The sequence below is a fragment of the Amblyomma mixtum genome, chromosome 1 (assembly GCF_055824585.1).
Source record: "Amblyomma mixtum isolate Tamu chromosome 1, ASM5582458v1, whole genome shotgun sequence".
In the NCBI taxonomy this organism is placed as follows: domain Eukaryota; kingdom Metazoa; phylum Arthropoda; class Arachnida; order Ixodida; family Ixodidae; genus Amblyomma; species Amblyomma mixtum.
This window is the reverse complement of record NC_143012.1, coordinates 34,584,970-34,601,793: the sequence shown is the minus strand read 5'-3', so window position 1 is coordinate 34,601,793 and position 16,824 is coordinate 34,584,970. Positions and strand designations below refer to the sequence as shown.

Below are 16,824 nucleotides of genomic sequence, written 5' to 3'. Positions count from 1 at the left end.
GAGGGAAAGTAGAGAGAGGGTGTACGGCCTGTCACGCGGTGGTTGACGGACTGCATCACACCACCCGCTCGTACGGTCTGAATCCGTCAGTGGCAGGGGGTGTACAGCAGCGTTAATGCTAACGCGTACGCTGTCAAGTGGATTGATCGCCTGTAGTCTTTTGTTAGGCTTATTCCCCGCGAGACATTGTTCGGCGTTGTGGCGCGCCGATTGCAAAGTTGGCGAGCCAGTTTCTTCCGGGGTCGTGAGTGCGCAGTGGGCGCTTCTCCCGGTGCTTATTGCGTTACGTAATCATACGCAATCGGAGAACGCTTGCGTAATGGTTCGTAATCGGACGAGATGAATAGTTAGGCAATCGGGGATAATCATACGCAGGTACGCATCACGCGTACTCTCGTTACGTATAATCATAGTCGTATGCACGCGGGCTTCTGCTTTCGGAGATGCGTAATAGGAAGACCGGCCACCCTCGTAGTTGACTCGACTGGAGTAGTGCGCGGGACATGCGGAAGTCATGAGGTTCGGTTCACGCTGATGGCGCGGTGCGTTTTTTTCTTTTTGTTATGTCCTTCGTTCAGCTCGCAAAGCCCTTAACCTCTTGCAACCGCGTGGGCTGTCTTCGGTGAAAGCCGAAAGCCCCCCCCTCCCTCACCCACTTCGTATAAATACATGGTGCGCTCGCGCTTTTAATTTCCTAGTGCCAGTGGCATTGATATCATCTGTTCTCCATGCATGCAGCCTTATAACCTGAACATTTTTGTTGCGTCTTCTGCGCGTAACGTTGAGCTTATATTACTAGTCATTAGTGCGTGGGGAACTGTTGTGTCGTATTTGAGTTTTTTTCGTGTTGCTGTGAATAACTGTTGTGCCAGTATTGTAGGAGCTCATATTAACGTGGGGACTTGGAAATGGCGTTAAAATGCGAATATATTTAGAGCTAATAGTGGCTTTTAATCAAAAGATGGCCTGGGAAAAATTGTGGCAGCGCGTTTTTTTTTTGCCCGCGGTGTAGCAGCACCGGCACGGGTAACGAATGCAAAAGGGAGGCGCACGTAGGTAGTGTTGCGCGTGGAAGAAAGGCCGTTCACGAGCGTACTAATTTTCCTTTGAGTTAACGGACTTAACCCACAAATTTCTTGCCCGCATATGATGCCTACATCTCGTATTGGGGAAGTATCGATATTGAAATGTTTACCCAGTGGGGCTCGTCAGTTGTGCGGTTAGTGAGCGTCCTTTGCGTGACGAAGTTTATGATTACGTGAAGTTCGCGATCTCCGCTTTAACCTGCTCTTTCCCGGTATGTGCCCAAGCTCGTACAGTCGGGGACAAAAGTCTGTGGACCACGTGTTCCTCGAACAAAGCCGATAGCCGTATCATTATCCGGTGGCTAGAACACACTTGTGGAGATGAAAGAACAAAATTTTGAGTTTCACTTCCACAAGTGTGGTCTCCAGCCGCTGGCTAGTAGCAGAGCTATCGGATTCGTTTGCGGAACACGTGGTCCACAGACTTTTGCCCCCGACTGTACATCGACTATGAGCATATGTCGGCCGCCCGTCCGGATACCGTAGTGCATAATCTCGTCATTGCAGATCTTGTGAAATCTGTTAATCCGGTGAGCTCTCGACAGGCTTTGGAAAAGCGCAGACCGCCGCAGGCGTTTGGGCTAAGCTTTAGGCCGCCTCGCATTGTGTCGATCGGATAACGGTTCTCCGGGTGCTGCCGCCGTTGCTTTTTCAGTGTAGCCGGCTGTCCGGAGTGTGGCCGATGGTATTACTCTTTATGCCATCGTAAATGGAAGGACGAACGCTGCAGTAGGCTAATCTGTCTCGCGAGCCGTGGGATCGGTGTGCATACAATGGCGCGCGCGTGCTTCGAAGGGATACCTCTACGTGGTCTATTCTTGTCGTGTCTGCGCACAGAGCTCGCCGTCTGGATCGCTAGAAGGGTTTTTCATTTCTTTTCTTTTGTCCTTGCCTTCGGTTCCGCCCATTCTGAAAAAAAAAAAAAAATGGCGGTGAGGCTCAGGGACGTATCTATGGGCTTTTCTATTGGAGGGTGGGTCCCATTGGTATCGCCGATATTTTTACCTTTTTTTTTCGTCAAAAGATTTACAGGATGGTAACCGCTGTGTAACGCGAGATCCATTGATAGCTGTTTTGGGGCTGTTCAATATAATGCTGCCTGTGCATTATTTATTTTCAAGCGTGCGTGACGTCACGAAGCTGTCACTCATGACGTCACTCTCTTCGGGCCACTCAGCGAGGCGTGTTGCAGTGACGTCACTCTATGCTGACCAATCGGCGTGGCGTGGTGCACCTCCTTCGCTCTGCCTCCGCTTTCCTTGCGCTCCTTGGTGATACGCCGACAACGCCGCAGAGCCAGGAAACGTGCCATTAACAGCTGTCGGTGTAAAATTGTTATTTGGCGTGGATTCCGCCTTTCTATACCAGTCCTGATGAGACTCGAGTGCGATAGCATCGCACTCGCTTGATGGCAGCATCGGATAGGAGGGAACTCTTGATGAGCTACAATAATAAGCGCAGTCAAAAAAAAAAAAAAGTCCTCTTAGATATCATCCTTAGAAAAGCAAGAACTTTTGATGTTTCCATTGTGCTGTTCATTCAGTCCTAGACACCCGTGTCGTGGTGAGTTCATGCGTGTTTTTTTTTTATTTATTTTTGTGCTGACGGAAAATGACTGGGAAGAGGGGTGTTTTCAGATCGACTTTCTAATTTCGAACGGTGTGTGAAGGTCCCTACGTGGCACAAAGCCTCGAAAACGTTATGAGGGATGCATACTGGAATTCCCTGTCGAATTTCGTAAAGTTCCTCCGCATAAATTTTGAAATTCGTTCGTGCAGTAACGAAACACCGTCCCGGTGCAAAACTCGCCACAAAGGACCGGAAAACTGCGGAGAAGATATCGTGAAAGTTCAGTGAAATCAGAGGAGCTTTAAAAAAAAAAAAAAAACGCCGGAGGAGTTGGTTTTTTAGGTTAGTTTTATAAACTCTCTTGGTGTCTCCGCACGGACTCGAATCACGCGATCGTGCTTTGGTGGAAAAGTTACCAAATTTGACCAAATGATCTCCGCACGCGCGGGGCTCTATGTGCCGCCTGTTTCCCTCGCGCGGTAAAGAACGACGCGGTCGCTCGGGTAACAGGCATCGGATAACGCGGTCCAAATTGGGGGACGCGCCGAGCTTCTGGATTTCAGCACGCAGTCGGAGAGAAAGGTTTGAATAAAACTGGGCGGCGCCCGCTCTGGTTTCACGAACTCTGGGGGAAAATGAATGAGGCGAAGCTTGCGTTATCATAGTAACGAAATAAAAATAAAACGAGTCGTTGCTTTTTATTTTTCGGTGCTGTTTTATTCATCGTCTTACTTTCCGCGATATTCCTGCGCTCGCTATTTGAGGTTGACAGTCGTGCACGTGTACACGTTGTTAGGGCGGGCTGAAAGACTTGAGCTGAGGGGAAAAGGGGAGGGGGGCACCTTCTTTTTAAAAATCTTTGCCAGATCGGATTTCCTTTGTTTTCCTCTCCGATGGCTTGAAATTGGGCGCAGTATAATAAGCTAAGGTTATAGAACTTATAGGCGAACGATATGATATGATATGCTACGCCGCCGCGGTGGCCTAGTGGTTATGGTGCTCGACTGCTGACCCGAAAGACGCGGGTTCGATCCCGGCCGCGGCGGTTGAATTTGTTTGCAGGAGAAATTCTAGAGGCCCGTGTACTGTGGGATGTCAGTGCACGTCAAAAGAACCCCAGGTGGTCGAAATTTCCGGAGCCCTTCACTACGGCGTCCCTCATAGCCTGAGTCGCTGTGGGACGTTAAACCCCATAAACCAAACCTAAACCAAACCTCATTTTATGTCTGCCCTTACTGTTAGCACCCGTTGAGTGCACCTGAACCGCGCCGTGACAAGAGGTGAAAGGGGTGGAAGTGAGGAGGGAGAATGCTCGGGTACCCTCGAACGTTGAAGCGCGGATCACTTTCGGCCGACTGTGTAAGCTGTGCTCTCTTGGAACTCGTGTTCGTTTAAGTTGCGGTGAACGAAAATTTTGACGATGACGATTAATTTTTGCGGCTCGTAGGGAGCTGTAGTCGGAGAGCGCTGGTCAACGTAGGTGAGCACAAACTTCGGCGTCCGTGGTCCGCATGCGACACTGTAGAGAGTATGTGTCGACGCGTCGGTCACTCCAGCCGTTTGTGGTTCCTTTAAAGTCCACGTGGTACTGCGGACAAACGCGGCTGTTATTTGCGCGGTTATCGCGCAACGATGCTGCTGGTCCGGGTCTCGTTATCAAACGCCGTACGGGTACGGTGTCTGCAGTGTTCACCGTTTTGGAAGGCGATAATTAACTACGCCATTTTTTTTGTCACGGTCTCATATTTTGCGGCGCTCCAATATTACTCCGAAAGATCGCACTTTCGGCTGCCGCTTCGAGCCACTTCAGATGCAGCTGCCAGACACAGAAAAGATTTATTCCCGGAAGAAATTCGTAAGCATATCATACACACAACCCTTGTGATACAAAATGGCTTCCCCCTATACTGAACAGATATTGTCACCTTCTGAGAAGGAAGAGCAGGCTGACCCTTACCCAGCCTTTCTCTGGATCCTTGCGTAATAAGTGCAAAGACGATGACTGCTCCTGCTGACGGAGCTCTATTCATCCGTGCGCGGGTGATCCACATGGGCAGGCACTCCGTCGCTTTGTTTCATTTTTCTTTTAATGTTATATCCTGAGTTCTTGTTTTCAGAGTTCATTAACTTAATTATCATCTACGTTGTAGTGTTGATGAATGCGGCCTGTCAGGTATACAGTATTACAGCGCGGACCAGCCGCAGTGGATCAGTTATCATTGCGACTCGACAGCTGACACCAAGGTAATGGGTTCGAAACGCGGGAAACGCGGGCCGCGCCGGTCGGATGTCGATGGGGATGATGTACAAGATCACCCTATGTTACTGAGTGTGCTCTGGAAGTTACTTAGGTGATGAGAATCGCTCCGGAGCATTTCAGTGCCTCACAACCCGGAGCCCTTCTTCGGGGCGTAAACGTCCATTAGCCAGCCGGTATAGGCGCGTGAGTCACGAAAATGCTCGATTGTGTTTCAGGGAAGGCGGTGGCAGATGGCGATCCATTGTTGGCTTAGTCATCGAATGGGACTTGCAGTCTTTTGCGCTGTCGTGAAATACGTCTGTATACTCGAAGCGTACCCGAACCTCCGTGCAAGTTGAATGCCGAGCCTAATTGGAAACGTTAAGTTTCAGACCCTCACTCGATACACGGACCGTACGGGTACGACGGGTACGAAGATTGATCGCTTCCTGGTGTTGCATTTTTATTTCTTTTAGGCGCTATTTTAGTCTAAAACGGGTCAGCAGTACTACAAGGCGGAAAGTCCTGGCTATATACACTTGTTATTGGGAGATACCGATTTATTTTTGCTTCTGTATGATTTATTCGTGCGATTTCCAGGTAGGAATGAAATTGCGGTGGTGGTTCGTTTCGGAAGGTATAGTGAACGAGCGCTGAAAAAGGGACGTGGACGTATTGGCTCATTGTTCGCGCCGCTCTTAAAAAAAAAAAAAGGAAACACACAGCTGCGTATCCGTTTGCCGGACATTGTCTGACAGCGAACAAGTTTCGCATATTCTTACGCTTGAATTTAACGGCCCCCCGAAAGCGCGGAATGATGAAATGGCTGCAAAATTGGTTCTGACAGCTCGCTATATTGGCAAACCTGGTTTTTGTGCGCATGCTTCCGATGTGCGGTCCGGATTTTTTTTTTAATTTTCTCTTCTTTTTTTTGCTTCCCTGGGGTGATGGCGCCAAAGATATTTGAGCTATTTCGCTAGCTCGACAACTGGGGATTGTGAATGATTAAATGTTGCGATAAAAGAGCATGCTCTGGCGTAAGCAGCCTCTTCGTGTGTTAACATTAGTTTGAGCCATTTCGTGTTCAGCACATATGTGGCAACCGTTGTACTTCACTTATCTCTTTCCCCGCCGTTACTCTCTATGTATAATCTTTTATACTGCTTTTATTGAGTGTTGAGGCGAAACAGAAGAAAAAAAAATTGCTGGAGGATTTGCAGTAACGTTAGGACCTTTCTAACGGCTGTCTTGCCTATCTTAGATGATTCACTTACGCCCTACCTCAGCGTGCTTATCTCCGCAGTAGTGTCACCACAAAAGAGGAAGATATTTCTCTTCCTCGTCATCGTCGTCGCTGTCGTCATCATAATCATCATCATCATCACATTCCTTCATTTCTCAGTCCTTGTTTCCATGCTAAGCGATTTCTGTGTTTATGGAGGTGATGCTTATCTCCCAGCTAAAAAAAAATGAAACTGCCATTTGGACTGGTGGTATGCATTTAATAGCTCGTCGAATGATGCTTTCTCGAATGTTTGTTTGCTTGTGGTGTTTGGAAAATCCGGACTGGTTTTATTGTCGCAGAGCTTACTTTCGGTTTTGCCTTCGTCTCGCTGGTACGTGAATTAGGGCGTTAAGAACGCTCTCAAATGCCGTCGAGATGATCCATCTAAAGTTGAATCGTTTTCTCTCTTTCCGTCGCTCGTACATCATCTCCTTATTACGCCCGTGACACAACGCGGACGTTTTCTGTTCTTTTTTTATTCCGTTTCGTTTCTATTCGCAGTCGAAACGCACGACAGAATTTTCTGTCGTGTTTCTGTCGCGCGACACACCTCTGTGTCGTGCGACAGGGGTTCTTGTCGTGCGTTGTGTCGTTCGACAGAGCGTAGTGTCGTGGGTTCTGTCGCACGACAAATGTGTCTGTAATGGGTTGTCAAGTGTTCACATTTGCAGCAGTGGTCGCGGTAGTTAGCACGGAGTGACACGGACGCCATGCGAGCCGTAATGCGCGTCGCCGTGACTTGTGTGTTTTGCGTTGTCGCTGGACGGGCGTTGAAGAGGCGTTGGTGGCCAAAGAGATGGATGGGGCCAGGATTGGTTCACTAACGACGAGACGACGCCGGCCGAGGTGTTGACGCGTCAAATTTCACGCCTTTCGCTCTCTCTCCCTCTGCTCTTCTCAACCAAGGACGGCTCACATTTTCTTGGAACGTTCGACCGCTGTTGCCTCGGGCCCGCAGCAGGGCTTGGCGCCAGGCCCGATGCCGTGTTCTTTTTTTGTAATTTTTATTTTTAATCGACTCGTGCCCCACTGAGCCGCACTCGTGTGCTCTCGACACTCGAGACAAGACAGTTATTTGTAGCCGCGATTAGCTGTGGCTGAAACCGGCGGCGACCGGATTCTTATAAGCGCCGCAAGTATTCCTTGTCTTCCATCGTGCCTTGGTGTTTGCGTTTGGTATTCACGTCGGCAGTTCCCTTTTGCAATCCTATTCTACCGACCCCTAATTAGGCCTTTGCGCTAGCTGTAGCTAATTAACCATAATACCTTCATTACCGGCGATGAAATCGGGCCCGTGGCAGTGTTTCCAGCGCGAATCGGGCACCTGCCTGTTGACAGCAACTTTTAATTGGCTAATGTGGAGCCATCCGTCTCATCCAATCGCGTGGTCGGCTAATTACCTCAAGTGTCTTCGTGTGCAAGGCGATCACAACTGCTTGAATACTGACACTCCAAACCGTCGCATACAACGTCTGGTGGGCACGGCGGTTGAATGGATGAAATGCTGGGGCGACCTTATGCATCCGCGCACCCTTTGTCGTAATATGACCTGCGGGGAAGACGACCCTATGTTTTAAGGCAGGAAGCATGGCGGGATCCTGATAAGAGTCCACAAAGCTCCCCGCTCTCTGCTCTACAAACAGTGCTGCGCGCGTAAGCATTGTTGTAGTACTGGTTAAGCGTATAAAACAACGAGTGCGCTCGCGGTGTGCTGGTTAAGTTAGGTTAGCTGGGGTGCAGACAGTTGTTGATCCCAGGTAACCGCTGGCTAAGTTAGCTCGATCAGCTTCTTTTGTATCGACAGTTCGTCCCATCGGAATGGCCGGGACCGCAGCGGCTGAATTAGTTGTCGGAATTAACTGATATTTAATTATTATTCTTTGAAGACTTCCCTCGTGCAGTTAAAGGTGAACTGAAGAGGAATCTGAACTCGTCTTTTTACCGCGGGAACTCAATCTACACGTTCCGAGCATTCTCAGAAACTTCGATTTATTGCCCTGTGTGGCTGGTTTTCCTAATTAAATCGAATTAACGTCCGGCTCCCGCCTTTTTTTTTTTTTTTTTTGAATTCTCCCTCGTACGGTGGCCGGAGTCGACCAACGCGTGGAGCGCCTTTCAGCCAGTCCCGCGGCGGCTTGCCGCTCTGCCATTGGCGGAGTAATACGTAGTAGTCCGTAGTAGCAAATAGTCCGCGCGTATTTTTATTTCTTCGGGCTTATTTTGCGGCTATATTATCTGCGAATGAAACTATTTATTCATGGAAACCTAAAAAACAAAATAAAGCGAAAGCAAAGCCTCCACGGAGCTGGCTTAAAGGCACTTCACGCGTTGGTCGACTCCGCCCACCGTACGCGGAGAATTCAAGAAATAAAGGCAGGAGCCGGACGTTAATTCGATTTAATTAGGGAAATCGGCCACAGAGGGCAATAAGTCGCAGTTTCTAAGAATGCTAGTAACGTGTAGATCGAGTTCCCGCCGCAAAAAGAAAAGTTCAGAATCCTCTTCAGTGCACCTTTAAGAGCCATACGTGCGTCCTCTTACCAACGACAGCGTTTTCGCCGGGCAACCATTCTGAAGAAGCAATGCTTTTTGTGAATTTGTGTGGTGTGTGGGGTTTCCACCAAGCTGGGTGTGCGGGCTGCGAGAGGCTCCTAGAGAGAGAGAGAGAGAGATAATTTAGCCGTGCTAACGCGATCGCAGTTAACTTCGGCCACCCGCCGTTCCTAAGCGTGCACTATAGCTGAAGAAATGCCCCTCATCGAAATGCGCCTGCCGTGGCTAGGATTCGATCTCACGACCTCCTGCACGCGGCAGGTGAACGCTCTTTATTTAGCCACTCAGGCAAATTTTCTTTATACAGTCTGCAGACTGTCCATAGATTTTTTTTATAAAGTCTATAGACTTTCTATAGAGAAATCCTGTAGACTAGTCTGTAGGCAATACGCATCATATAGACAAATCTGGATTTATGGTCATACACTTTTCGTAGACTTTTTTTTTTTTACAGACACTATATAGACCATGAATACGCAAAAGGAAATATCTATAGGAAGGCAATAGATTTTATACGAAGTTTATATAGACAGTGTATTGATCATTTTTATAAGGGCGCCGTCTCGGGGTGGATGTTTTTGGATTGCCTTGAGCAGCTTCCCGCAGGTTAACATCGTTTGAGTGAAGCTATCGATCTATTCATATTCCTATCACGCGTGCCTTGCTATCTAGTAAAAAAAAAACAGCAACAAAAAACATCTAACAACCTGCTGCGTTTGCGGTAAAAGAGGTTGCGAAAGCAACTCCTATGTGTTCGCTAAAAGGCCGGCGTCTCGAAATAGGCTGTTCCGTTTACTTATTGGAGCAAAAAAAAAAAAAAACTATACCTCGATTACTTCAATTCTATTACGCTAGCACCATTTATCGCAGCCTCTATAGAGATTAATGACGCTATCGACGTAACCTTTAGACTCCGCTACGTAGGCCCCAGTGCTCAGGAAGATTGAGGCGTCGACAGTAGTCAAATTTTCTTTCTCTTTATTTTATCTGGCGTCGCCGCCGGTCTATTTTTGTCCTTCCCGCAGGCGCGGGTTGCATTGGGGGTCGCGGCGATCGATAGGGCATGGCACAACAATGCGAAGGGCGAGACGATTGCGCTGCGGTGAGGGAGAGAGGGAAATATGCGGGCGTTGCGCAGTCGTCGGGGCGCGTGCCCGTGGCCCATTTCTGCATTGCATCTGGTGTTTGCGCCTGCTGTGTCCAGGCTAGCTGTAGCTTTGTTCTTTGTTCTTTTGTTGGGTGTTTCGAATCGGCTGCGCAGGAGAGGAGAGAATTGCCGCTGGCGGAGGGGTGGAGGAGCATGTTCTGCTAGAGATAAGGGGGCTGAAAAAAAAAACAAAAAAAAAAACGTGATACGATGGGCGTAAGACGGGTAGTTCTACGAGGCAAAAGGTGGTGAGGATGCAGGAATTGGCCTTCGTATACTGTTGTTGTACTTAGTAGTTTGTTTTGGAACTGTGTTTTCTGAGTGGTACTATATCCAATCGCTTGCTAGGTCAACGGAATAGGCATCGAGAGAAGGGGTCGAAGTTTGACCGGGTGGCAGCGAAGGTCAGTGGGGAGATGAAGTTCGAAAGTTTACTGTGTGTCCGCGGCTGACACAGGACGGGGGTAATTGAAGATAATTAGGCAAGGCCTTTGACATTTGCGGTAGACTTACCTGGCGAATTGTGATGATGGTGACGATGGCTGTAGCCCGCCGAATTGTCACTGCCCGTGGCGTTAGGCTGCAGATCTCAAGGTCGCGGGTTCGATCCCGGCCACGATGGCCGATTTTTGTGCATGGCTAAAGTTGAGAATGACCTCGCGTACTAAAACTTCAATGAATAGTGTCGAACTCCATGCTGTCGAAGTTAACTCGAAGCCGTCCACTGTGGAGTTGCCTCATGGGCCGCAGTTTCTTTGGCATAGAAAAAAGAAATAAAGGAAGAGAACTGCTCAGCCAATAAAGAGGCTCTCTTGTGTGGCTCTTATGTAATTAATTGTCAGTATCTTCGGTGGCTTGAGGCTAAAAATGTCGGCTTTGCGCTGGTTTCGCATGTGCAAGACCAAGGATGGAATTGCCTGCAAATAGCCTGTATCCGTCCCTGTCCCTTTCGCTTAGTAGTTGCGAGAGTGAATCGAACTTCGCTGTAGTTGAGGCCGTGGGGTAAGGCTTGGTCATCCCGCTCTAGCGGCTTCAAAAAAAAAAAAAAAAAATGTACGTCAGAGGTTTGTGCGCCAAGAAAAACAACACGCAATCTTGGGGTGTAAATTTACGCTCTTGGTATGCAAACATAGCGCTCCTGTAATAGCACACGGCCCACAGTGGTAGTTCGCTTGTTTGCTTCCTGGCGTGTTTATTGTGTATGAATGTGGTTGGCTTCTGAAGGCTGCTTTAATACGCATACCGTCTCTGTCATGAAGCGTATATCATTCATACTCCTTAGAACGCCCACTACATCTAGGGACCCGATCAGCCTTCCCTTCAACTAAGGCATTGTGGCTTTAATAAACGTTTTCATCATCATCATCATCATCTTGTTGGATTCTGTTATAACGCCACGAATCGATGGCGCCATCTAGTGCCTGCATGAAAACGACACCCACAGCACTGCCGACAAATAGTATCCTATTATAGCAGAATCGCTCCAACCGCTGAGCCGACGCGGAGTGTTGTAGCTTGCAAATATGCTTCCATCCATTGAAAATCGTGAGCCAACGTCTCGGGGAATTTGCCAATAATTCTGTTCTTCTTTCACCCGCAGGTTCTTCTGGAAGACACTGCTGAAGCTGGAAGCAAGGCGAAGAAAAGTGAGTTGTTGCTTTATTGGTATACAGTGTCGCTTTGAGACTAGTACGAGGGACGTATAAGGTTCGTAGGTTTGCTTTGCTTGGAAAGAGCGTGCGGCTACGGTGAGCGTCCAAAAACTGGTGAAAATATCGTGAGCTCTTGGGGTGTGGATTTTCGGAACGCCTTTCCTAAAGATCGTCGAAACGGAGACCAACTCTATTGTCATATCGATTTCGATCGGATTCCTTTGAAAGTTTCAACCCGCTCACCTCTCTTGAAGCTGCAGCGTCCTCACGTGTCTTGTGATATAGCGGGCGCTTCGAGCGATCCGGACACCTGTTTATGTAACCGGTTTATGGTGCCCATGTTTGCTTATAGCTCCTTCGGGAAAAAAAGACGTGATATGTGGTTGCGAACGTTGCATTCGAACGAAGGGTGACACGTGGTATCCTCTTGTCCTCATACGCGTCTCAGCAAAGTAGTGCATAGGGAATGTGCGCTTCGTGCCTATACTGGACTCGTAGTGTTGCGTAGCCAAATTTTCCCGCGTAGCCAGCCATTCGAAGAGAGGCGTTTCGAGCGAAATATGCGGCGCGAACATCCACGCGTTCCTAGTCGTAGCGACGGTTTGCAAGAGCGTGAACTGTGGGTGTAGCCTGTGATCCGTGCGGTATAAATGCGCGACAACTTTGGCGCTCCTACCGCGAACACGCTGTAAAGACCTACGCATTTGTCCCGCATTTGGACACCGGTGGCGGTGACGCAGAGCTCGCGTGTCGTCTATAGTTTCGTTTTCTTCCCATGTCGCCGTGGATTCTAGTTTCTGCAAGCAGCTTTGCGCGTTGCTGTTAAGTGTGCGAACGACTTTACGTAACACTGAGCGGAACAGCGGTGAATTTGTGGGATCATCGCTGCAGCTCCGATGCTGAGGGCTCAATAAGAGCTTCGGCTTCTGGCGGGTTCGCTGCCTTCGAAGCTCCCCCGCTTCGCGCACATGTGGCTCTGTACTGTCCTCGTGCACTGAAGCGCGAACGGGAATCAGTGCCGAAACATGCTCGAGTCCCTGACGCGACAGCTTTGAGTAACCAGTTGCTCAACGCGCACAATACGAGGCTGTTGATTTCAACACGTAGACCACGTCAGCTGCTGCCAACGGCAGACGTCAAGCCGCGATAGAGCGTGTGTTTGTGGTGGAGATCAACAGTTCGCGCTCTTTAGTCTATGCGTGCAGCGCTTTCCCTCACGCCATCCTCGTCATGTGATACCGCTTAATACTGGAATCAAGCAGCTCAAGTACGCATACAAGTCAGGGAAACTCGCCATAGCGGAAACAGGCTTGTACGGCGTGTGTACTCAAGTAGCACATGCATGTGGGGCCCCTGTGGGTTCCACGTTGGTCCTTATGGGTCCTTATGGGTCCTTATGGGTCCTTATGGGTCCTTATGGGTCCCACATGGGTCCTTATGGGTGCCAATGGGTCCTTATGGTTCCCACATGGGACCTTATGGGTCCCAGATGGGACCTTGTGGGTCCTGTGGGTCATGCGGGTCCGTAGGACCTGCCCACCTCTGTCCAAAGTAGGACCGATGGGGGAGCTTAGTGGGCTGCCCACGCTACGCTATGCGACCCGATTGTAGGTAGCCCCACTTAGGCTTCCCACATGGTTCCGAAATGGGGCCGATTGTGGGGATCTGCGAGCAAGCCCACTGGCGGCCGATGTGGACACCATTTGCAGAACCGACATGAGTTCCACATGGGGCTGCCCCCACGGCCCCCACTTCGTAGATCACCTCGTGATGCATGAGTAGCTGAAGAAAGTTTGAAAGTTTTTTGAAAGTTTTATTTATTTAGTCTAGCGGACATATAGAGTAAAACGCTGGAACATGCAGCCTCGCAATCGGCGCGGCGGCAGTGTTGGCTTGTATTCCCGGAACGAGATTATGAATCGGCCCAAATTTGCTTGCGCGTATGCACATGTGCCCGTTCCTTTGGCATATTTCTAGACACCTGCAGCTTACAGACTTCTCGGCGCGCGTGTAACACGTTGCTTAAAACTTCTCGTTGCCGACGAGATTTTGGAAACGCCTGGCGGAAAGCTCCCTGAAAAATAGCAGCGCGGGCGAGTGCGCCTTTATAACCGGATACCCGTGGCGTCGCGGCAAATAAAGTTGGACGCGAATTCGACGGCTATATCGGTGGAGAGCGTCTTGATGGATGGCCTCGTATATGTATGCAAATCTCCGTCGGCGGAGCTTTTCCTGTCGAGCGTTTTATTTTCAGCGTCTCCGAAGAACGTCCGTGCACGCTTTGTTTCGCAAATCCTCCGCCAGTAACTGTTTCTTTGTCGCCTCTTGCCGAGTTCTGGGACGGAGTTTGGGTGCAGTAACGGAGTTTTGATGGCGCCTAAAACGGAAAATCTTTTACGTCCTTGAAATCCGCGACACGTACTTCTCTTTTTTGTGGCCAAAACCAATTCCTTCTTTTTCATCTAGCACTGGGAAACTAGATTACAAAAGTGTGCAAATAAATTTATGCAAGTCAGTGTAGATGCAAGCTTATGGTGTATTGCAGAGTGCAGTGTTGAGCTGTAACAGTGTTGAGCTGTAACTCATTTTACAACACTTGGCAACAGTGACTTCTACTGACCATTGACAGGGCTACTGTCTTAGCAGATGCGTCTCTTATACCCGTGAAAACCTCTGCGGTGGCTCAGTGGTTATGGCACTCGGCTGCTGACTCGAACGACGCGGGTTCGATCCCGGCCGCGGCGGTCGATCCCGGCCGCGGCGGTCGATCCCGGCCGCGGCGGTCGATCCCAGCCGCGGCGGTCGAATTTCGATGGAGGCGAAATTCTAGAGGCCCGTGTACAGTGCGATGTCAGTGCACGTTAAAGAACCCCAGGTGGTCGAAATTTGCTGGGAGCACATAGAGATGTCTTGCACTGCCTGAATAAATAGAATGGCGGAGTTCATAATCTATGGACAACTAGGATCGGTGTAGCTGCTCTGGTTAGAGATGTCTTGCACTGCCTGAATAAATAGAATGGCGGAGTTCATAATCTATGGACAACTAGGATCGGTGTAGCTGCTCTGGTTCATGATCCATAACTGTTCTCTTGTCGTATCATGTTATTGTGTTATCCCAAGGTTTAGTACAATAGAAAAGCTGGCCGTATAAAAAGAAAATGCAAAATCTTAGTGCGCCAGAGTCGGCATGGTTTCATCCCTGTAGTGCGTGACGTCCAGACTCTAGTTTCGAGCAATATCCATACACATATTTCTCGCTCTTAGTGCTAACATTAGTCTTTTTGAGCATGACACGCCATAAATTCTGCTTGGTCTAAATAACAAGAATATTTTTATTCTGTTTCCTGCAAACTAACCTTTTCGATCATGAAACGCCATAAATTTAAGCTTTTTTGTTTTTAAACAATATTTAGGGTCTGTTTTCTGCATACCACTAAGCTTCTCTCAGCAGGTGCCGTAACGTCCAGCGTCGTTAGTAGTTATTTCGTCACACGATAAAAGGCGGCTTATAGCTCAGCTGCTGGTTAAAAGATGGCGTTGTTGTGACGCGAAACAGTGAATGCGCCTTGTCTTGCAAACTGCTGCGTTCGGCAGCCTGTTGTGCAAGTTAATTGTTGTCTTCTCTCTGTCGCGCTTTTCTTATTTTCCAATATTCCAACAGCGCATGGAAATGAAAGGGATGGAGTACATCGGATTTTATACTGGTGGAAGTGCCCGACGCTTGGCCACTCGGTAACGCGTCTCGGAGTCCCGTTGAATATGTATACAGAGTACCTGGCGCAACGACTGTTTTCTTTCTTTTTTAATTTCTGAACGTCACTTCGCCAGAGAGAGCAGCTTTATCATCGTGCGTTCATCAGTGACATCGTTCAGTATTTGTCTTCGCCTCCGTGCGAAAGGTTAAGAGGCAGCGGAACCGCGTACGTGAACTTCAGGGCACGTCGTTCTCTCGACAGAAACAGCGCTGGTGTTTGTCCTTCTCGTCTCGTCTTCCGTGGCGCTGTTTTATCCAGTTCTTCAAAAATGTGCCAACCAGCCCATATTTGCCCTCTTCTGAAAATAAAAAGGTTGCTGGCATGGAGAAAAGGTCGAAAGATCGTTGTCGTCGTGAGCGGGGCGAGAACTGAAACTAACGTACGCACTAAGGCCCGTTTGAGGTAATCCGGAGAGATATCGCGGCGTATCCGAGATTCGTTAGAAATTCGGGAGGTCGGTGCTCGCCAGAGCTGATGTCGTTTGTCGATGGATGCTGCGACGCGAAGGAATCCCGGCGCATCAATTGAGCGACGGTCCCGGGAGAGGGCGGTATAGTGGTTTGCGCCTCATCGGCGAGGGCAACGCACCGGCTCGCGGACGGAGGGGTGTGCAATGGATCGAGGTGTGTCGTAAGCACCCCCCCCCCCCCCCCCTCCCCCGTCTCCGCTGATGAGGTTTCTGTTGTCTTTGTTCGCGAGCCGATCGGGATCCCGTATCCTCGGGGACGATATCGGGACTTCCCTCTTCACGGAGACCCGATATTGTCCTTTTTTTGTGTGTTCTTTATGCCCGTGGTAGTAGCGTTGATCGTTGCGCCGTATATGGTGTCTGTATATAACGGCAGCTGGTAGAGGTGAAGCTAATTCGATGCCTTGGTGCGCCGAGTCCACTGGAGCGGCATCGTCCCGTTTTGATCGTCGAGCTTGTTGAGTTTGCCCTAGGCCGGTCAACTCCGTTTGGGCGGTACCAGTGGTCGCCATGCCGCGTTTGACGGGTCGGTACGAAACGTACTCTATAGAGCACTCTGTTTCGTACTCTGCTATAGCAGAGTCACGTTCAATGCACGTCGAGAAATATTCGTTGAGTACATCTGCTTTGCGGTCGTCACCGCGTCTTTTACGGCAGTTGCCTAGTCGAACCTCGTTATAAGGAAACGCTTTATAACGAAATAATGGATACAACGAAGGAATGTCGATTTCCCTTGGAAGGTGGGTCGGTATGGGTTATAACGAAGCTACGGCTGTAACGAAGTAATCGCCGGATCCCTTCAGCTTGGTTATAACGAGTTTCAACATATACGGTTTGTACAAGTTTGGTGTGGTTAACAGTAAGTGTACTGTTAATGATATCCCTGGTAACCAAGTTTCTTGTGTCGCTCCAAACGGGCTAGAGGGCTGTTAAATAGGTGACGCAAATGTTGTGGTGCACTTTACATGCGTTCTTACTGGGATTGGGTTGGGGCACTTAGAAAGACGAGATAGTTACACATACAACTCACTTTGAGCTTTGCTTGAAACTCAATGTTCGGGCGGTTTGTT

The 16,824-nt window shown here is 49.2% G+C and overlaps 1 protein-coding gene across 2 annotated transcripts in view; it reads left to right on the top strand.

Annotated features, from left to right (window-relative positions):
• LOC149365985 (uncharacterized) overlaps window positions 1-16,824 on the top strand; it is a 195,152-nt gene that overhangs the window by 27,772 nt on the left and 150,556 nt on the right. For both annotated transcript variants that reach the window (XM_089547455.1, XM_089547453.1), the window contains exon 2: window positions 11,479-11,524. The gene's annotated coding sequence lies outside the window, so the exon portion shown is untranslated. The remainder of the gene's footprint in view (window positions 1-11,478; window positions 11,525-16,824) is intronic.